This window comes from Lissotriton helveticus, chromosome 4_1 (genome assembly GCF_964261635.1).
Source record: "Lissotriton helveticus chromosome 4_1, aLisHel1.1, whole genome shotgun sequence".
In the NCBI taxonomy this organism is placed as follows: domain Eukaryota; kingdom Metazoa; phylum Chordata; class Amphibia; order Caudata; family Salamandridae; genus Lissotriton; species Lissotriton helveticus.
The window spans coordinates 836,918,905-836,941,570 of record NC_136063.1 but is presented as its reverse complement, the minus strand read 5'-3'; the positions used below and the strand labels follow the sequence as shown (position 1 = coordinate 836,941,570).

At 49.8% G+C, this 22,666-nt stretch overlaps 1 pseudogene; it reads right to left on the bottom strand.

Moving 5' to 3' along the window:
• Positions 1-22,666, bottom strand: part of LOC144828073 (E3 ubiquitin-protein ligase TRIM39-like) — a 183,073-nt pseudogene that overhangs the window by 42,133 nt on the left and 118,274 nt on the right.

Sequence of the window (22,666 nt, the reverse complement as noted above, 5' to 3'; positions counted from 1 at the left end):
TGCTTTGCTATGCTATGTTTTGTTATGTATGCTATGTTTTGTTGTGTTTTGTTATGCTATGCTAGGTTTTGTTGTGTTGTGCTATGTTTTGTTATGCTATGTTTTGTTATGCTATGCTTTGTTTTGTTATGTTATGCTATGTTTTGTTCTGCTGTTTTGTTGTGTTTTGTTACGCTATTCAATGTTTTGTTACACTATGCTATGCTATGTTTTGCTTTGCTATGCTTTGTTTTGTTATGCTATGTTTTATGCTATGCTATGTTTTGTTCTGTCTTGTTATGCTATGCTATGCTTTGTTGTGTTTTGCTATATGTTTTGTTTTGTTATGCTATGTTTTGTTTTGCTATCCTATGCTTTGTTTTGTTATGCTATGCTATGTTTTGCTATCCTATGCTTTTTTTGTTATGCTATGCTATGCGTGTTTTGTTATGCTATGCTATGTTATGCTATGCTGGTGAGGGTATGTGAGGGTGTGTGAGGGTGAGTGAGGGTGAGTGAGGGTGAGGGTGTGTGAGGGTGAGGGTGTGTGAGGGTGTGTGAGGGTGAGGGGGTGAGGGGGTGGGGTGAGGGGGTGAGGGTGAGTGTGTGAGGGTGAGTGAGGGTGTGTGAGAGGGTGTGAGGGGGGTGAGGGGGTGTGAGGGGGTGAGGGGGTGAGGCGGTGTGAGGGTGAGGGGTATGAGGGTGAGTGAGGGTGTGTGAGGGTGAGAGGGTTGTGAGGGTGAGGGGGTGTGAGGGTGAGAGGGTGAGGGTGAGGGTGTGTGAGGGTGAGGGGGTGTGAGGCTGAGGGGGGTGAGGGTGTGTGAGGGTGAGGGGGTGTGAGGGTGTGTGAGGGTGAGGGTGAGGGGGTGTGAGGGTGACAGGGTGTGATGGTGAGGGGAAGGGAGGGTGATGGTGTGTTTGGGTGAGGGGGTGTGTGAGGGTGATGGGATATGAGGGTGTGGGGTGTGAGGGTGAGGGTGGGTGAGGGTGAGTTTGAGGATGTGTGGTTGCGAGGGTGAGGGTGTGAGGGTGTGGGGGTGTGAGGGTGAGGGTGTGAGGGTGAGGGGATGTGAGGGTGTGGGGGTGTGAGGGTGGGTGAGGGTGTGTGAGGGTGAGGGTGTGGAGTTGTGAGGGTGTGACGGTGAGGGTGAGGCGGTGTGAGGGTGAGGGGGTGAGGGGATGTGAGGGTGTGGGGGTATGAGGGTGGGTGAGGGTGTGTGAGGGTGAGGGTGTGGAGTTGGTTGTGAGGTTGTGGGGGTGAGGGGGTGTGAGGGTGAGTGAGGGTGAGAGGGTGTGAGGGTGTTTGAGGGTGAGGGGTTGTGAGGGTGAGGGGGGTGAGAAGGTGTGAGGGTGAGGGTTTGTGTGAGGGTGAGGGTGTGAGGGTGAGGGGTGTGAGGGTGGGTGAGGGTGTGTGAGGGTGAGGGTGTGTGAGGGTGAGGGGGCGTTAGGGGTGTGTGAGGGTGTGGGTGTGTGAGGGTGAGGGGGAGTGAGGGTGAGGGGGTGTGAGGGCGTGTGAGGGTGAGGGGGTGTGTGAGGGTGAGGGGGTGTGTGAGGGTGAGGGGGTGTGGGGGTGTGAGGGTGAGGGGGTGTGGGGTTGTGAGGGTGTGAGGGTGAGGGTGTGTGAGGCTGACGGGTGTGAGGGTGATGGGGGTGAGGGTGTGTGAGGGGTTGTGAGGGTGAGGGGGTGTGAGGGGGTGTGAGGGTGAGAGGGTGTGTGAGGGGGTGTGAGGGTGAGGGTGACAGGGGTGAAGGTGACGGGGGTGTTGGTGATGGGGGTGAGGGTGTGTGTGAGGGGGTGTGAGGGTGAGGGTGTGTGAGGGTGAGGGTGTGTGAGGGTGTGTGAGGGTGTGTGAGGGTGAGGGTGTTTGTGAGGGTGATAGTGTGAGGGTGAGGTGAGGGGGTGTGAGGGTGAGAGGGTGTGTGAGGGTGAGAGGGTGTGTGAGGGTGAGAGAGGGTGAGTGAGGGTGAGTGAGGGTGGGATAGGGTGTGTGAGGGTGAGGGTGTGTGAGGGTGAGGGGTTGTGAGAGTGAGGGTGTGTGAGAGGGAGGGGTGTGAGAGTGTGAGGGTGAGGGGGTGTGAGGGTGAGGGGGTGTGGGGTGTGAGGGTGAGGGTGTGTCGGTCGGCGTCTGTACCGTCTTAGGCGGGGCCATGGCACAGCTCCCGATTTATTTTTTCAGCTGTACTTGTTGGCATACTACCGGATTACGCTGGGATCGTTCCTCACGCCCGGGGACATCAAGTGCTCATTGGCTTAAAACGGGACCACAGTGGGTAGATTCCCGTTCCAGCGGCGTGCCGCATCCGAGTCGGATGAGCACTGATGGCCCCGCCTAAGACGGTACAGACGCCGACCGTCTTCTGATGCTCTCCCCCTTTCCTGATGAAGACCCCAACATGAGGCTGAAAGCAACCCTTTAGCGTAACCGGGGGTCGAAACGTAGAACTACGCTTTTCTTGCTTCACACCATAGGATTCAAATATGAGATTGTGTCTCGCCCTCTATGTGTGATGAACTTTGGGAACCTTTGCTTACTGATTTGAGTGTAAAGGCTTTTCAATTGCAAAATGATGCCATAAAAATGTCACTACACCTTTACCGTGTCCCCCTCACTTCACTCACCCCTCCCCTTCTCACCGAGAGCACTTTTTTGAATTTATGAATGTAATGATTTTACAACTACATGTTTGCTATGTCTTCAAAATGAACTATTGGCTGCAATTTGATTGAAACTTTGCATGAATAAATGCCAATGAATCTTGAAATTAATAGTTTAAATTTGTGAAGAATATACTTTAAAGTAAATTATAATGAAGTCGTTGATTGTGTGTCCAACCAAATAACTGGCTTTCTAAAAGCCTTTTGAAACTCTCCAACTCGGACCAACCCTATTTTTGTACTGCTTCACGGACCCAGGTCCTGAGTTCGTAAGGGCCTACCCCTTTTTGTACTCACACGGTTGAAGAAGGGTGGCGTTCAAGGGCTTGAGTGAGTGAGCGATGTTTGCAGACGACAGGTTATGCTTGGCTATGTTGGGGTGAGGGGGCGAGGTGCATCTCGTGGGAAGGTGAGAGTTTTCCAATGGAGTTGAGGTGAATGGGAAAGTTGAAATCTTAGAGCTTAAAAGTGAAATGGAAGCTACAAGCTGGGAGATTGAGGTGATAAGAGAGCATAGCTTATTTTCAAGAGAGAGCAGGGCAGAGCACGGGAAGTTGGGTGTCTCGATGGCAAAAGGAGGGGGTGATATAGGTGGTGGGAGGCAGGGAGAGGTGGGAGGACAGGAGGAGAGTTGAGGTATAGGGTTCATAGGTGGGGAAAGGTGGATGTTGAGAGCGGGGGTTCGAGTATCAGAGGTGAAGGGAGAGTTGTCTTTGATGGCGTAGCACAAAGGAGAGGAATTTAGGACATGTTTATGAGGAGATGGGTGCGGAACAAGACGGTGGGGAAGAAGGAGAGGAGAGGACTGTGAGGTGTCATAGGAGTGTAGGAGGTTTGGGAGGAAAAGAGGGGAGGTGGTTGGAGAGGTCCTGTTGGCTAGGAGAGGTGGCTGTGAGGGAACCGGTTGCTGGTAGAGTGGGGGGAAGAAGGGGAAGTTGACGAAAGGAAATGGTTCTGCTGGGCCTGATGGGGGAGATGGAAAGGGTTACCAGGGGGGAAAAGGGGGCAGCACAGCATTGCAGGCGGAGTGGGGGGAAGGAGAGAGATGCACTGGGATTGTGAAGAAGTTGGGGAAAGAAGAGAGGGGAGTAGGGGGTAGAGAAGAGGGGGAGAGGGAGGAATGAGGGGAGCATATGGAAAGTTAGCTGGGGGAGGAGGTTGGCGGAGGGGTGGACTAAAAAAGGGAGTAGCAGATAGGAATAGGGGGGACGAGATGAGATTTGGGTACCGGGACGGTGCAGATTGGACGAGGAGCGTATTACCTAGTTGTAAGGCTGTTGTGACGAAGGGGGGGCATACTGTGAAGTGGGAGGAAAGGGAGAGGAGAGCACAAGGGAGGGGGCGGGGAGAGGGCTGACCTGAGTCTCCCGAGGGTGCAGCCTGTTGGAGTGTAGGGGGGTCAGGGGAGTAGAAAGGGAGTAAAGGGTGGAGCTAGATGGAGAGTCAGGGGAAAACCTGGTCGCAGAGGAGGGGAGTAGGGAGGGGAAGAGGTGATCAAAGAGAGAGAGACAGGTGTCTTTGCCTTGGATCAAGACAGTACCGTTGTTATAGATTGAGATGGTGAGGGAGCCGTTGAAATACGCAGAGGGGGAAATCTTTAGTTGTTTCCCATAAGGGATAGAGGAGGAGGAGGTGACGTTAAGGGAATTAGATAAGCTGGAGGACCAAGAAGGGGTGTCGTGAGTGAAGAAAATGAAATAATTTTTGCGCCTCCCAGAACGACAATTGTAAAATTGGTCAACAAAAAGGGAATCAGGGAAACGTTCAATAGTCTTATGCTTCAATCATTTTACTGAGGCTTTAGATTGGCCAGAAGGATAGATGATTTTGTAGCAGTTAATTCCATCCTTAACTCGAGAGGTGGCCATGTTGGGAACGTGAGAAAGAGTGCGGGGGGGGTATGAAGCGGGTGTTACTAGGAGAGCAGTGGTGGTGAGAAGTATAAGGACTAAGAGGGGGCACATATTCCAGGTGTCGTGAGTGGGAAACTGAACTAATGTGATGTCCGGGAAGAGAGGTGGGTAATTGTTGGGCCTTTCATCTAGGTGTATATGAAACCAACTGGCACAAGATAATATTTACAAGTGAAATGATTAGACATGATAGGACCAACTGGATCAATGACAAAACCGTCACAATGCACAATTAGTCAGAGTAAAACAGATCACAAACGAACACCCAGTGACTATTGGTGATCACTGTACTTAGCATCAGCCTGTAGCATAAGCACATTCGGCACCAACCGCATTGTATGCCCATAATTTCAGAAGACCACTCTTGGACCCTAATCAGAGACCAAAATGTCAAGGTTGCTGCCCATGCCGCGAGAGTCCTTAGTCAATCAGAAATGTCCCCAAGGAGAAAGGTGTCATAAGCGGTGCAGCTGGTACTACCTGCAGCACAACTGTAAAAGGCCAAAACGGTGCAGCTGGCACTGCTTGCTGCGCAGCTGTAAAAGGCCTAAACGGTGCAGCTGGCACTACTTGCAGCGCAGCTGTAGAAGGCTTAAACAATGCAGCTGGCACTACTTGCCGCGCAGCTGTAGAAGGCCTAAACGGTGCAGCTGGTACTACTTGTTGCGCAGCTGTAGAAGGCCTAAACGGTGCAGCTGGCACTACTTGTTGCACAGCTGTAAAAAGGCCTAAACGATGCAGCTGGCACTACTTGCTGCGCAGCTGTAGAAGGCCTAAACGTTGCAGCTGGCACTACTTGCTGCGCAGCTGTAAAAGGCCTAAATGATATATCAGCAGAGGACTTGCTGCGCTGAAGAGAGTGTGAGCCTTCCCGCCCTCCTGTGGCGCTCAGCAATTAACGGGCTCAATCACTGCTTTGTAGGGAAGAAGGTGTCGGGCCCCCACAGGGTTAGGGAGAGGGAGGGGGGAAGGCATTCAGTTAGTGATGTTGCTCGAATGATCATGAGGTGAGCGGATGTGAGGGTGAGGGGATGTGAGGGTTAGGGGGTGTGAGGGTGTGTGAGGGTGGGGGGTGTGAGGGTGAGGGTGGGTGAGGGTGTGTGAGGGTTTGAGGGTTAGTGAGGGTGAGAGGGTTGTGAGTGTGAGGGGGTGAGGGTGAGTGAGGGTGTGTGAGGGTGAGGGAGGTGAGGGAGGTGAGGGGGTGTGACGTCCCCCCAAAACAGTATCCATTGCGATGTAATTCTCTTTCCAATGAATATTGCAGTGAAGTCGGAACCAATACATTAGTTAATTTATACATATATGGGAAACTGTAATTTTAAAATAAAAAAAGATAGTGCATATATTTTACGCAATAGATATAAATAAACAACTGGTTTTAACATGACAGTTATCACCAATTCATTTAGAAGGATCAACCTACTGCATGTTTACATAATCAAACTCAATATACAAGGCATATCAAGAAAAAAAATTAATAAGGAGGACTCTACTTCTTAACTGTGATAGATCAATTGATCATGAAGGAAGTGCGTGAGGGAGCGCGACCGCTCTAGACTGCGAATTAACCTTAGGCCGGAGAAGGTGCAGAAAACAAACCGTAATAGTCCATATTTAAGCATGTTTGAGCAGTTTAGTGTGGAACAAGGATATACGCTTTAAGCAATGAATGAGAAACGTTTGTCAAATAAAAGTAGTGAGTTTTCAAAAAAAACGTCCGACAAATGTTAGCGGGAGCGGCTGCCATGGAGTAATGCAGCAACACTTACTTGTCAGTCATGTGAGCAGAGGTCTATCATGAATTAACCTTAGGCCAGAGAGGATACAGTAAATAAAGCGTAGTAGTCCGTATTTGAACGTGTTTAGGCAGTTTAGTGTGGAACAAAGATATATGCTTAAACAGTAAATGGGAAACCGTTTGGCAAAGAAAGATGGTCAGTTGTTATAACGAGAAAGTGAAACCGAGGGGAGGAGATTTCGAGGCCAAGCAAAACAAAACAGATTAGAGGGGGAAGCAAATGGTGAGCATTTCGCGGCCGCTTTGATGTTCTCGCGGCTCACTGAGAACATCAAAGCAGCCACGAAATTGCTCCCAAAGCTGTAGACTGTGGCGGGGGAGTCCATTCCTTTCAAGTCTGATGCAGGGGAGCGGCAGCCTTTGAAGTCTGATGCTGAGGCACAGACAAATGGTGGTGTGTGATGTGGCTGGCGATGATGTGCACGCGCATAGCTCACATGAACTGTACGCGATCTGCAGCTAGGTAGACTTTTCTTTTCCCCTTACTATAATCTGGCCTATTTATCCCTGCGGGATAGAATAGGGGAGACCTAAAAAGTGCCTCTATATATACTGGACCAAAGTACGGTACAGTGTGCACAGAGTCCACAGTCCCCAGAGGTATGGCAGAGGCTAAAGTTAGATATGACCTTACTCTCTAAAGTGGTAGATTGGTGGAGCAGTAAGGCAGTATCAGAGGACAGTGTAAAGCATTTGTTGTACACACTCAGCCAGCAAATGGTCTCACACACTCAAGAACTGAACTCTTGGCCAATTGTTTTGTATCAAAAGATATAGTTGTTTTATTTTAGAGCCAACAAGGTATCAAAATATACTTTCTCAGAATGGATTACTTTAGTTAAATACTTTTCAAATAGGCAATAGGCTCTTTGAAAACAATAGATACAGTTTGTTGCAATAGGCAACACAATTTCAAACACAATGCAACATTGAGCTCAATGGGAATTTCTAGGTAAATGCAATGAATTACTTTGTAGATTTCTTTTCTAACCACAGGACTGGATCCTAGATTCAGTCCCGGGACATGAGCTGTAAACAGTTAACCCCTTGCATGCTTGTGACGGAACCGTTCCGTCACATGCCTCGGGTGTGCTGTGCTTGTGACGGAACGGTTCCGTCACGGCCCGCTCGCCGCGCCTGCGCGGCGCGAATTTCGCGCCTGCGCTGAGCGTTCTATTGGGCGGGCGGGGCCGTGACGGAACCGTTCCGTCACAAGCACAGCGCGCCCGAGGCTCGTGACGGAGCGGTTCCGTCACGAGCACGGGAGCGCCGTGCGGCCGCCTCGCCCCCTTAGCACTGCGGCGGAATAGCCGCCGCAGTGAAGGGGTTAAGTAAAAGCGGTTTGGCTACAGTAGTGATTTTTAAGGAATATTATTGTATTTTCAAAGTTGACACTTTTCTGGATGAAATTACCAATGTTATCAAATGGAAGGAAATTCAGTTTGCAGGTAAAGTATGTTTACGTTACTTTTGTACTCCAGTGCTGGGCTCCTAGGTTCAGCACTGGGACATCTATCTAAAACAGTCAAGTAATTACTTTTTTATCGTTGGCACGATTTTTTTTTTTTTTTTGCAAGACTTTATTGATAGTTTGTTAACCTACAATAATTCGCCTACAACCCTGGGGCCGGCTGCTATTAGTACACAATTCACCATTCATAAATAACACAGCTAGTCAGCCGACAACCAACGGTCCGGCAGCGGGTCTTTCCACGTTTATGGCGTGTTGAAGCATCGTACTTATATTCAAAAATATTTGCAGTCCTGCTTTTGTATTTTTTAATAACACAGCTTAACTTATGACTCAGTAGTTAAATGAGTGACCACATCCGTGGTCCAATTATCATCATGTCCTGCAGCAGTCTCGGTTACCCTCGCGCACATTGCATACAATTCTCATGCGGATTCAGCATTGTATGAAAGAACTGGGTCATCCTCCGCCCTTCCTCCACCCTCCACACTCCCTAACAATTCAGCCCTCATGCATTAAGCCTCCTCCAGTTCCTCCCCTGAACTATCTAGATCTTCCTCTTCTAAGGGATCACAGAGATCGCCCCTATAGGTGTTCCATGGCAGCCATACCTTATTCCACTTACGGGGGTTCGCCCTCATCTGGTACACTGCTCGTTCTGTAATCATAGTCGCATCCATGTTCCTACACCACAGCGATAGCGTAGGCAGTTCCGCCGCCCCCCACCTCTGTGCGATGTCTCTCTTGGCTGTCATCATGCCTATCACGACCCACTGTCTACCCTGATGTGTTAGGTCATTCGGGCCCCATATGTGCAGCAAGCAAAGCTGTGGGTCGGGCGTCAGGGACACTCCTAGTGTCTGTGAAACGGTGCGCATCACCTGCTGCCAGTATCTTACCATAGTGGGGCATTCCCAAAGTGTGTGCAAGAATGTGCCCTCTACGCCACACCTTCTAAGGCAAAGTGGGTGCGGCGTTCTGTGTAGTTTAAACAACATCGTCCTGGTGTAATATATCCTATGTAAAATTTTAAGCTGTACCAGGCGAAACCTAGCTGAGATACCTGCCTCATGCGGGGATGCCAGCGCCGCGTTCCAGTCTATGTCCCCTATTTCTTCCACCCACTTTTCACGCAGCTTATTTAGGGGGTCTGGCAAATTATTCAGCAGTTTACGATACGTAAGGGACGTAGCGCCTTCCTGCATAAAGTCAGTGAGTAGGCGATCTTCGAGTGGTGAGGCTTCCGGCAGAGTGGTATTCGCCGGGATAACCGCCAGTAGTGCGTGCCTAATCTGTACATATCTATACGTTTCCGTAGGGCCTAGATCATAGTGCAACTGGAGGTGTGAGAATGGGACCACTCCCTCCCTTGTCCACATGTCCCCCACCGTTGAAATTCCAATATTGTCCCATTGGGTGAAGCCTTTGGTGTATCGCAAGTGTCCCAGGGCCTTTGTGTCCCACAACGGTGTAAGCTTTGTTATGACTCCCTCCCATTTCAATCTCACTTGGGCTTGGTGCCACAATGCTACCGTGTGCCTGGTCGGTCCTATTAATTTGGCTGCTATTCCCTTGTGATATAGAGGTGCCAACAAACTATGTGTGCCCAATTGTGCCCTGTCAGCAAGGTACGCCGGGTCATCCTGCGGAGCATGCAGCCATTGATTAATGATCTTAAGCTGTGCTGCCCAGTAATACAGTTGGAGATTGGGCAGGGCGATTCCACCATCGTACCAGCTCCTATTAAGTTTGACGTGTGCTATTCGAGCTGGTCGTTCCCCCCACAGCAGGCCTGTCAATGTTCCGGTTACCTTCCGGAAATAATACGGAGGCACTAAGGTTGGTGTGTTCTCGAGCATGTAGAGAAAGCGCGGCAGCACCATCATTTTAAATAACGCCGCCCTGCCTAGCAGTGTCAATGGAAGTGTTTTCCAATGGTGGACATCATTCCGCAGTCTAGTCAGGGGGTGTTGCAGGTTACTTAAAAAAAATTCAGCAGCATCCCGGGTGACATAAATCCCCAGATACTTGAAGGAGGTTGTCGCCACCGTTAATTGGCAATTCTCAGGCAAAGTCAGCGGGGAGTTGTTTAATCCGAATATGACTGACTTCGCCCAGTTTATAGTATACCCTGATGCCTCCCCATGTGAGTCACATAATTGTAATAGGTTGGGGACTCCTTCCACCGGGTCTGTCAGATAAATCAGCATGTCATCGGCATATAGGGAGACTCCGTCCTCCCATGCGTCGGTCCATCGGATCCCCCTCAGCAGCGGAGATGTCCTAATTTTCACTGCCAATGGTTCCAGGACCAATGCGAAGAGCAGTGGAGAGAGGGGGCAGCCTTGCCTGGTCCCCCTCGCCAGCGGTATTTCACGGGAGATATGTCCATTAGCCACTACTCGAGCCGTCGGGCCCGTGTAAAGCAGCCTTACCCATGAGATAAACTTGTCTCCAAATCCCATGTGAGTCAGCACCGCGAGGAGGTACTGCCACTCAACCAAGTCGAACGCCATTCTGGCGTTGAGGGACAATATGACCGCCGGTTCCTTCAGCAACGGTGCACGCGCCAGTACCCCATGTACTCTACGTAGATTGAGCGCAGTACTTCTGTGCGGCATAAAGCCTGATTGATCAGGATGAATCAAATGCTCCATATGGGGCATCAACCTATTCGCCAGCACCTTCGCCAGTATTTTCGCCTCCGCGTTTATCAACGATATCAGCCGATAGGAGGTGCATGCGTCAGGGGGTTTAACCGGTTTCGGGATCACTACAATAGTTGCCACCCGCTGATCGGGGGCAAGATGTCCACCTCTCGGCTCTCCTCATACATCGCCAACAGAGGTGCACACAGGGATTCAGACATCGTCTTATACCATTCAATTGGTATCCCATTGGGCCCGAGTGCCCTGCCCGACCGTATCGCGTTTATGGCCAATTGAATCTCCTCCTCCGTCAAGTCTGCGTCTAGTTCTTCCACCGCTTCCGCCGACAAATTCGGTGTTGGCACATCGCGGAGGGCCGCCGTCGCCATTTCCTCAGAGACCTCTACCGTCGGGGAGTACACTCCTTGGAAATGGTCTGCCAACGTGTCAACAATGTCCTCCGGGCGCGAGTGCAATACACCATTGGCGTCTCTTAATTGTAATATAGTTTTACTGCCCCCTTGTTTCTTTTCCAGCCACGCCAGAAGCCTACCCACCCGCCTTATCCCCTATGTCATACACTCGCTGGGCAGTGGCCGTCACATCTGCCATCGTTTGGCGACATAGGTGGCTATCATGGAGCTGCTGACGCACCTGGAGGAGATGCAATGTGTCGTCTGAGGGGTCCGCCATGTGAGCCGCATTGGCCCTGTCGAGTTCCAGCTCGAGCGCCACTAGTTCTTCCTTGTGGGCGCCCTTATGATTTGTGATACTAGATATGGCCTGCCCTCTCAAGACCGTCTTGTATGCTTCCCACAGTATCGAGGGAGATTCAACTGAGGTCTGGTTTTCCGCGAAGTAGAGTCGCGTCGCCTTTGCTAGGTGTTTGTGCACCGACGGTACCCTGAGGTACCCTGGGTAGATCGGATACACACGTCTACGAGTCCTCTCTTGACTGGATAGGGTTAAAGTCAGCGGTGAATGGTCCGAGATGCCTCTCGGCCTGATACGTATCTCCTCTATTGTGAGACGGCCTGTGCCCAGGGTGAAGAAGTAGTCAATTCTGGATAGGCTACCATGTGTAGCTGAGTAGTAGGTATATTGCCGCTCAGATGGATGGAGGTGTCGCCAAATATCAATCAGCCCCTGCGCCTCCAAGAAATTACAAAAGCGAGAGGCCCCCTGTCATGTTCACTATTAAGAACAGCGTTAAAGTCTCCCCCTACAATCAAATCGCCATCGGGTAGTTCCAGCAGGAACCTACCCAAGTCCGGCAAGGCAATTGCATGCAACGCTGGAGGGATGTACACTGATACTATATTTAACTGGTGACCTTCCCACTGTCCGTGCACGGCTGCGAATCTGCCCTGATCATCCACCTTAGTAGTCTGGACAATAAACTGTGAGGACTTACGCATTAAGATTCCTGACCCCCGTGACCCAGAAGTGAACTCAGAGTGTGCAATCATACGGTATCCCCTCCTGTCTAGGGCTTGCCTGGCAGCGCCCGTAAGATGCGTTTCCTGGAGAAGGACCAGCATAGGCCCTACCCTTTTGATTTCCTGTAATACCAGTCCCCGTTTGATCTTGTCCCCCAGTCCCCTAACATTCCAGGACATGATCTGCAGTGGAGTCACCGGAGCCGTCTGATCGATCCCACTAGTCGTGGCTGCCTGCCGTGGGTCCGCCATTTAGGATTTGGGGTAACCCATCCCAACCACATGTGTGCGGGATCTGGTGGTATTTGAGGAACCCATTTCCGTGTGGTGTATGGTGTGTAGTACGAGGTGTGTGAGGAGCATGTGGCACACCGACGCTGCCTTCAGGTATCTTCCTACATCTATGCACCCCTCCAGCGGGAGTTGTGCGCCATGTCAAGTCACTCTGAGTCACAGAACCAAAACAATTAAAAACAAATACAACCCTCTCCCCTCCTCCCCCCCTCCCTGCCTCCCTGCCATACGGACCTCGAACTGCCCGCCCCCCCAACTAGCAGAGTGCTTGGTCCCCTCCCCACACTTAAAGATACTTGCTCGTTGGGGTGAAGGGCTCCCCGCCAACGACGGCCTCTCTTTCTCTCTTCAGAGTCCTTCAGCCAGTGTCCAGGGCAGTCCATCGGGCAGTCCACTAAGAGATTGTAATATATTGTGTAGACCGGGCCGTTACTGTTCCTCCTCAGCATCTTCTGCCTCGGTTCTTCTCACCGGCGAGCGTTCCTCCATGTCATGCCATGATGTTTGAGAGGTCGGAGAGTTCCCGGCCCTTTGATGCTTTTGCGTTCTCTGGGATCGGCGCGGTTGACCTGCCGGCCTCCATCCATCCAGCCAGTCTCGGGCTACCTCCGGAGTATCGAAAAACCAAGTTTTGTTGTCCGCCACTATACGCAGTCTGGCCGGGAACAACATTGAATACGGAATCTCTCGCGACCTGAGTTCCTTTTTGACATCCAAAAACGTTCTCCTGCGACGTGCAACTTCGGCTATATAGTCCGGAAAGAAGGCCACCGTTGAGTTTTGGATTTTTATCGGCGGAGCCACTCGGGCTGTCTGCAAGATTGCGTCTCGATCCCGGAAGTTGAACAGTTTAGCCAGGATCGGTCGCGGATTCGCGCCAGGTTTCGGTCTTCCCCCTGGGACCCGATGCGCTCTCTCAACGGAGAAGAAGGTGGACAGGCCCCTGGGTTTAAGTTCGTTCTTTATCAAATCCTCAACGTAGAGGTCCATTGCTGTCGTGCCTTCCGATTCCGGAACCCCAAGGATCCGTACATTGTTCCTCCGAGAACGCCCTTCCTGATCGTCCAGTCTTTCCCGCAACACTTTATTCTCCATCGACATCTTCTCCATCGCCGTTTGCAGCTCTGAGACGTCTGCTACCAGAGATTTTGTAACTACCTCCATGGAGCTCACCTTTTCGGACATTTTGTGGAAGTCCGCCCTGATGAGGGTGATCTCGGTGGAAATCGTGCCTACTGTTGCCTGGACCTGTGCCAGGGCCTGCATCACGTCGTCCAGCGTCGCCTTCTTTCCGCCTGTGGCCTCCGCCGATCTACCAGCCCTCCCATCCGCCGAGGGAGAGACATTCTTGTCACAGGCAAACCTATCGATCCGGGTTTGCGTGGTGCCGCCTTTCCCACCTCTGCCTGCCATGATGCTTGGTCTGGACTCCCGCTACAGATTGCACACCGTGGACTGATTTGTAGGAACAGCGTGGGGCTTGTCTTGCGCTTCTGGAGTGGCTCTCAGGGATTCTGTACCATGGACAGTTCTTGTCGCACCTTAAGTCACTTGGTTTGATTTGAGAACAGGTAGGTGCACTGTCAATCATGCGAGGGGTGCCGGTATCACGCTCACTGATGCGTTGGTAGGTCGCTAATTGGTGGCTCCTGAGCAGAGAGATCGCCAGCGTGAGACCAACTTATTAATGAATTCGCCGTCGCGCCGCCACCATCCGGGCTTTTCCTCTCGCAGAGTATACTTAATGTACGAGCAACAGGCCACACATGTGTAGCTCGCAACTGCCAGCCCAAGGGAGTAAGGGGCGCCCAGTGGCAATGTCAATGGCCCCACGTTATTGTCCTCAGTAGCTACTGCCCAGCCGAGCTTTCCATAACATCCATGGGGCACTGTGACTGTCTATGCCTCGTGTTCTCTACTCTTCCCTTGCAGCTACTCTGCCCTGGGTCTCACCATACCATCCGGGGGCCAGCAGCGCCGCGTCCGGATCCTCCGCCTCAATTGCCCCGGTGGGCGCTGTGCCTTCGTTGAGCCCTGCGATTCGGGGAGCAAGTGCCGATCCGCCCTCACTTCGCACCTGGTCTTCCGCGCGGCGTCCAGGCGTGTGTTGTGTGCTCTCCGCTGTCCCTCCTCACAATGTGAGCACCAGAGTAGTCCAGCGCTGGGGGGCCCGTCTCGGCCGGTCTCAAACCGGCGACCCGCCTCCAGAGCTCTCCGGCCTCCGATTGTTTACGCTAGCGCCACGGAGCTCCCTCTCACCTCGCAGTAGCCTCCCACCAGGCTCGGAGCTGTCCGGTCTATGTTTCTGGCCATATCTGGAAAGTCCCTGTTCCCGTCGACCGGGTGCTTCCGGTTCAGGGTGGCCGGGTCTTCGGCACTTCCGGCCGGGCACTTGCTTAGGAGACTTCCCGGTTCCACACCTCCTGTTAGGCCGCAGTCGCCGCCAATCCGAGCTTCTTTGTCCGGCACCGGATTTCGGCCGGGGTTGTTGCCCGCTGTTCCGCCCGGTCCTGGGCCTCGGGTCCCCCTCACAGAGACCGTAGTGCTCGCGGATTAGTGCACGGATATTTGGAGAGGCTGTGTCTTCTGCGGAGCTAGCCTTTCAAGCTGCCGCCATGTTCGGCTGCAAGCCACGCCCCCCGTTGGCACGATTTTTAAAGGATATTTGTAAGTTTAAAAAATCGACACTTAGAAACTTTTTCAGCAAAAGCAGGCAATGATATCCTATGGAAGAAAATTCTGACTGGTAAGTAGGGTTAAAATTACTTTTCAGGGTCAGTACTGAGCTACAAGATGCAGCACTGAGGTATCTCCTGATAATAGGTGAGTAAATCGGAATTCGTTGTTTGGCTGATTTTAGATGAATATTTTAATGTTCCAAAACTCCACACTTCGAAGAATTTCCAAGTGAAACCAGTCAATGTTAGCCTATGGAAGAAAAGTGTGTTATCAGCTTTTAGGTAAGTACTTGACTGGCAGAGTTAAGGTTCTAGGCATAGACTCAGTGGTCTCCCAGGGTCAGGTAGGTACAGTTGGTACACCCTCAGTGGCACAGGGGCAGCCGGGTGCAGAGGTAGTTAGGCCCAATCTTATCCAACGAGAGGCAGGGGGCTTTCGGTTGGTGGCTGCTCGCAAGTAGGCCACGCGGCAGTGGGAGCTGGGCTCCTGGTCACTTGCTCAGGGCAAATGGGGAAGTAGTTTAAGACAAAGTATGCAGGGGCACTCCGGCGGCTGGGTGCAGGGTGCTTTTGGGTCGTCCGGGCGCTCAATGTTATTCAATGGAGCTCTTGGAAAGTGAACAAAGGCTGCAGGCTCTGGGATGGAGGATCTTCTGGAGCGACCAACACTTCTAGGGGTAAGTTGGGATATTGAAGGATAGGTAGGCACTCAGAAGTTGGGCACAGGGGGTCGAGGGCGCTGGGTGCAGGGGTGTCTTTTGAGGTCGGGAAATCTTACCCCCTGCTGGTCGCAGTTGGAGGGGTCCCTTGTCCTGAGGCTGCAGCCATCATCAGGGTCATCGAGGAGGGTCCTTGGGCACTGGATTCCAGGTCAGAATCGCCGGGAGGACATCCTTAGGGTCCTTGTTCACTCAGGCACAGGCCGGGCTCGGCGGGTGCAGAGTGTGCTGGATTCGCTGTTCCTGGCTGGCACCAGGGGTATTGTGGTTTGAGCAGAACCACTGCTCGTGGGAGTCCCATTCTTCGTAGAGTCACAAGGCAGTCAGGTCCTCCGGGGTTTTTGAGGTTGCTGACCACAGAAGGAGCCGGGGTTTTGCAGGAGCAGGTTCGAGGGTCGACAGCCCTGTAGTGCTGGGGCCACGTCAGTTGGTGTTGTCCTCTTCTTAGCAGCTTCACTGCAGGTCTTCTTGTTTCTTGATCTTCTTGCTTGTTTGGGTATTGGGAACTGAGGAAGGAAGGTTCAGGGTGCCCCTAAATACTAAATTTAGGGGTGTTACAGGTAGGGGAAGGGCAGGGACCAATAGGTCCCTGTCCTGGGGTGAGTACACCCCCTATCCTGCTCCTCTCCTGTGGGAGGCGGGCAAGAGCCTATCTCTGTATGGGCAGGGCTCCCCATCCTCAAGATGGCCGGAGCCCAGAGTTGTGCTTCACCTCGTCTCTTCCACCTGAGGGGTGGAGCTGGCACAGGCTGGCACACCCCCTTTCCTCACGTAGGGTTTCCCGCCAGTCTTCCCGCCAGAGTGGGGGTCAGAACTGGTGGGGGCCAGTTGCTGAGTACAGCAAGTGGCCTGGAGAAGCTCACAAAGGCGGCATGCCTTTGAAGCTTCCCCCTGCCCATCCTGGGGGGGGAGATCTAGTACCTCGCCCAGGATGTGCATTGTTGCAGGCCCAGGAGAGCGGGGGCTCTCCACCCAGGGGTCCAGCAACATGTCTGCTGCGTGGTAGCCTAGGCAGCCTCTCAGACAAGACGTGGATTGTAGGTTAGGTTTCAGGGGGCATCTTTAAGATGCCCTCTGTAGTGCATTCTGGCATCAGTGTGGGTTTAATGTGCTGAGAAGTTTGATACCAAACTTGTCAGTCTTCAGTGTAGCCATTATGGTGCTGTGGAGTTCGTAATGACAATCTCCCAGCACTATATACTCTTAATGGCATCACTGCACTTACAGTGCCCAGGAATGGCCCTGGGTACTGTAGGGGCACAGGGCTCATGCACCTGTGCCCACACCACTGGCATAGGGCACCCAGCTAGAGTGGTGGCTGATGTATGCCAGGGCAGTGGGGTTGTGGGCATGGCACACAGGGATGTGTGCGATGTCGACTCTTTGTTTCGTTCTGCACCAGGACACTCAGCCTGCAAAGGCAGTGTGTGTGTGTCAGGGTACAGGGCCCCTAAGGGTGGCACAATAAGTACTGCAGCACTTAGGGGTCTTCTCTGGTCACAATGCCCTGGGTACCTAGGATACCATTTACCAGGGGCTGACATGTGGCCAGAGATGGCAATTGGGTTTAGGCTTTAGTACAGTTTTTAGGGAAGGAACACGGGCCCTGGGTACCTGATTGGCAGGGACCCAGTGCACACCAAGGAAAAGTGCATCAGGTATCAGGCAAAAAGCGTGGGGGGGGGGGTTACTGCAGCAGAAACCCACTTCCTTACAGCTGTCACACATGGAAGCATGGAATGGGAGAGCGATTTTGGTTTGGCCTCAGACCTCATTATAGAATTGGACACTAGCAGGTCAGGTTGGGGCCCCAGATGGAGAGAGTTTTCTACAGAGGGCTTCTGGTCTCCTCAAGAACAGAAATTACATATCAACTAATTGGAGCTTCTAGCCAGCTCCTCCTCAGTTCAATGTTGGATGAAGGACAATGTTCAGTCATGTGTCCTCTTCGAGATGGACAATGTGTCAGCGGTCTGATATATCAACCATCTTGGGGGCATTATAGTTCCCTTGTACAAAAAGGGCCTGAAGAGTCAACCTACTTGTTTTAGACAGATTGCGTTGTTTGATGCGTCTGCAAACTATTTGCAAAAAGCATTCTCTCTCACCTGCAGCAATGGGCCAGAACATCTGACCCCCTGAACAGGCAGGCTTTAGAAAGAACCATGGAACCCTGGACAACATTGCGGTAACCAGACCATCGTAGAGAAATATACTTTCTCACGAAGCATGCCAGTTTATACAGCATTTATTGATTTCTCCATGGTGTTTGATAAAGTGGATAGTCAAACGCTGTGGAGAAAGCTTCACCATCTTGGAATGCCACATCCTTCCTGGGCCTCTTGATAGAATTACATACAGACACTTGGTGTCAGGTGATGATAGGAGGCTCACACGGTTTACCTTGTAGGATCGAGACTGATAATGGGCTGAAGCAGGGCTGCCTGTTGGCCCCTCTTCTGTTTTCCTTTTATATATATATATGATCTCCCAGGCACATTAAATTCAGTGAGGGGGGGGGGAGGGGTGATCCTAGAATTGGTACATTGTCCAATAGGTTCCCTACTTTATGCAGACAACGTTGCAATTTTTGCTTTAACTCCTATTGCCTTGCAACATCGACTTGATACCCTAACTAAATATGCGGAGGACCATTTTCTGAAAATTAATATATTTCCAAAAGTAAAATTGTAATCTTCCGCAAGAAAGGTCACAAAATAAAGAAAGGGTATAAGTGGTTGTTAGGGTATAAAGAACTAGAACTGGTCTACTCATATTTGTATCTGGGAAAGGTTTTTTCTAAAAAACGGGCGAGATTCTGAACATATTAAACTATGTGTTGGTAAGGCTGCCTCCCAGGGTGGAGCTTTGAACAGATTTTATCAAATTTGCGGGAGACGCCATTTTAGTCATGTCCTGTCAGTATTCAAGGTTAAAATTCCACCCTCATAAACTTATGCTGTAGAGGTATTGGATAATAACTACTAGTTCGCTTTTGACAAGGCTGAAGGCCGGTTCTTCCGCCAAATTTGTAATCTAAATTCCCCGGCTGCCCCACATGTTCTACGCTTGGAATTTGTCTAGTCTCTACATATATTTTAGCTTTGTCTGCGGTCTTGAGGTGGGGGAACACTCTCCTTTGGGGGGATGAGGGTTCTCTTAGGGCTGCCTTGTGAATGGAAATCTTGGTTAAGCTAAAGGATCAATCAGCATTTCTCAGATCATTTGCTCACGCAAATGAACTATTTAGGCTCAGTTTAAATAGCAACTCACCTATGCCAAAGTCTGTACTGAAATTACTCTTAAAGAGGTCTGTAAGCTCTATCAGTATGGCAAGAGATATAGCTTTAAATAAATCTAAGTCCCAAAATGAGTTGGTCTGTGGGAATGCCTTGGGGGAAAAGGCCACAGCCTTATTTAATTTGGAATCATCCAGATGAGCTTAGGAGACTGATGCTTCTTTTGAGAATTAATCTGTTGCCCTTAAGAGATGTTATCGGCATTTGGGATAAAATTCCTAGAGAGGAGAGAATTTGTGTATTGTGTCATATTCAAATCCAGGATCTTAATCATGTTCTATTCGTGTGTCCGGAATTACAAAGGGCAAGGCGTATGTGTTTAAGACCATTATTTATTAAATTTAATATTCATTCTGCCCAGGAGGCCCGAATATTTGTTTTATCCCCACCATATGAAATGGTCTGTTATTGAATATTAAATTTTTTAAAAACTTTTCTGGCTATTTATTAGGAAATATTTAAAATCTTGCTATCAGTTTGTAATGTCTGATGGTCTGATATTGAAGAAGGTTGCACTGTATAAAAAGTATATTCACCCTTCTCTCCCACTTTTTAATTTATTGTTGTATTTTAAGAAAAAAGGTAAATATTTTTTGTATTGTATTAAAAATATGTCTTTTTTACTGTATTGATGCATTTTTGTGGACCTCTGTAGGAGTTCCTTAATAAATAAAAACTAAATTAACTCAATTAGCACTCGCTCCAAGGTTCTCTCTGACCTCGCAACCAATTTTTGGCCGCACTGCCTGGACAATCAAATCTCAGTCACGGCGGAATATCTCCCCAGGCAAGCGAACCAGGTAATGGATTGGCACTTCCGTCATCTTGGGGATTACAGCCTGTGGAAACTGCATTCCAAAGTCTTTGCCAAGCTTCAGGGGCGCTGAGGTACTTTCTCAGGAGACCTTTTTGCATCCTGGCTGGACCACCAACTACCCCGTTTCTTTAGTTGGAGACCGAACCTGCTAGGGCTGCGACGGACACCTTCCTTCGGGACTGGAGTAAGGAGAAAGGTTACGCATTCCACTGTTTGCAATGATCACACGGTCCTCGGCTCAAATCAGGAGGTAACGTGCAGAAGTAGTGTTGATCACAAGTTTTTGGAGATCTCAAGTATGGTTTCTAGTTCTTCTAGAACTTTCTTAGGATTTTCCAATCTGTCTCCACCTTCTTCTTAACCTCGATCAGATTCCACACTGACTGGTAATGGAAGGCTCCTTGACCCAGATGGCTTGGTGGATTACAGGGGATGATGGTCGATCCTAGGCCTTTTGAGACATGCTGAAGACCTCTTGTCCATGGCTCAGGCCGACAATACAGTCAAACGTTACAGGGCAGCATGGACACGATGGACACGCTGGTGCATGTGAAGAGATGTGTATCCCATGGTCGCAGATGTAGTTCAACTGCTTACTTTCTTTGCTAGTATGTGGATAGAAGGTTTAGCAAATGGTTCCATCAATACCTTTCATTCTGCTATTTCAGAGGGACATACCCCAGTGGAAGGGCCACCGATGGGGGAACACCCTTTTGTCCGTGGCCTCCTGTATGAGTTGTAACGTCATACATCCGTCCAGGAAGCCACCTCATAGAGGTATACAGTCAACACCACATTTAATATCTGCTTTTCTAGAAACTCCAAAACACACCCCGTCCCTCGTACCCCCATCCGATTGCAGCTTCTCACCAGGTACAAACACTACCATCAGCTACATCTTCCACACCTTGCAGTCATATCCCATCATTTCCCCGATGGCTTGTTGTTAAAAGTAAATAAGGGAAGGTGGGATGCTGCTAGCGGGATTTACCAACACTATACACACTGTCATAATTATATGCAGTCTCACCAGTAAATGAATGTAACCAGCGCTCACTCTATTTTTAAAAATTCCATCCATAATTTTAAATGTACCAAATGTGTCAATATCATGATATTTTAGTTTGGGACGTCAGAGCAAAATAATTAGTTGATAGTTTAACTTGTCTGTATATTTTGTTGGGTTGTCAGAATAGAGGAGGTCAGTGCAAATTAACCCTGTCTGTTGATCATGCATGTTCTCCACTTACATTTAACACCTCACACACCATATGACGGTAGCACATCTGTATTGTCTTGTATTTACCAAGCAGTATCTCACCTTCAGGAGGTCCAACACTGGTTCCTTGCATTTTTCTCTAGATCTGCTATCAGGGCATTGAGAGAGGAGATCCGATTGGACAGTTTGGAGATATTTGCATTTTCTACCATGTTCATTTTCTTCTCCATCTCCTCCAGTTTCCTATACAGCGTTTGCTCTTTATCTTTCAGGAGCTGGCGCAGCGGTTCAATCTCAGACTCAAATTTCTGCTTCTCAGCACTCATCTTGTTCTGTAGGTATCAAATGAATGATGGTTAGATTCTGGGAAGCTTTCAATGACAGAGAGCCCATCCCTTCCTTCCCTATCAAGATGTTCAAGAAAGGTGATGATTGAGAAACAAAATCTGATTATGGATCGCTTGAACCTAATGATAATTATATGTTTCAGGAAGGTAAAGAAGTGACTAATGATAACTGATTTGCAATCTCAGGGTTAGGCCAAACTTGAACACCCAATCTTTTACCTTTCTTGCCTACTATAACACTATGAGTGGAACTGCACAGGCTCATAAAACGTCTTGCATTGAAACTCATCTACACATAATGGAGGCATCCTTAAATCTGAATAGAAGACCACTTGAGATCCAAATCCATCACAGAAACGTACAGAGTCTCCTTAATTTACAGTGTGAGAACAGTCGCCACTGCTTTGCTCAGTACGTCTTCTTCGTTACTTATGTCCCTCGGTCAAAGAACACACTTGCTGATCCGATGTCACTAAGATATCCAATCAATCAAGCAATCATTCAGCCCCATCACATATTTGGTGCTATTCAAACATTTGTACAAGTGCATCTCGCTCATTCTCAGTTACATCCTAAGGTTCTTAAAGACTTAACCGAATCACTGACTGTCCAAGGAAATATGTATTTTCAGCAACAGCCTTTAATCAATCCTACCAAGAAACTTCAGGAAGAGGTTTTGTGAGTGTGTAATGACACTGCCACAGCCTCCCACAGAGGACCTACAGCCACTCTCTTGTTAATACTGAGATCCTTCTGGTGGCCATTTGTAAATAAGGATGTCGAAGAGTATTTTCTGGCTTGCCCAATTTTGCACTCAAGGAAAATTAATGCATTCCAAACCATTTATATCTAAGCCTGTACCTACTATACCACAGCATAGGATGCCACCTGATTTTATCCTTACATCACCACCTGCAGGAGGAAATCTATTTATTATAGTAATCATTGAGTCCTTTTCCAATATAGCTCATTTTTCCCTTCTTAAAACCATACCGTCTGCTTCCACCACGGCAAAACATTTTCTAACAGATATGCCTCGAAGGAGTGACCTGACGGACTGCTCAGGAGAGGCACTGGAGATGTCATTATATGGGAAATAGACAGCTCGGAAGGAGACGGGATGCAAAGGATGCCTGACAACTTTAAGCCTACACAGCAACACAAGATGAGGTCATTACTGCTGTATTCCAGGTGAGGTCCGAGGTCTTAAGGTTGTGAGCATCACCACCCTTATCATGAATCATGACCCCATCGTCTGGGCAGGGGCAAAGATGGCAGCATCATTGCCCAGGGGAAACAGCGTTTACAACTCTGTCGGTACAAAGCGGTACCATTACAACGCGGTCAGTATAACGACTGCTTTTACTACGCATACCATTACACGCAAGT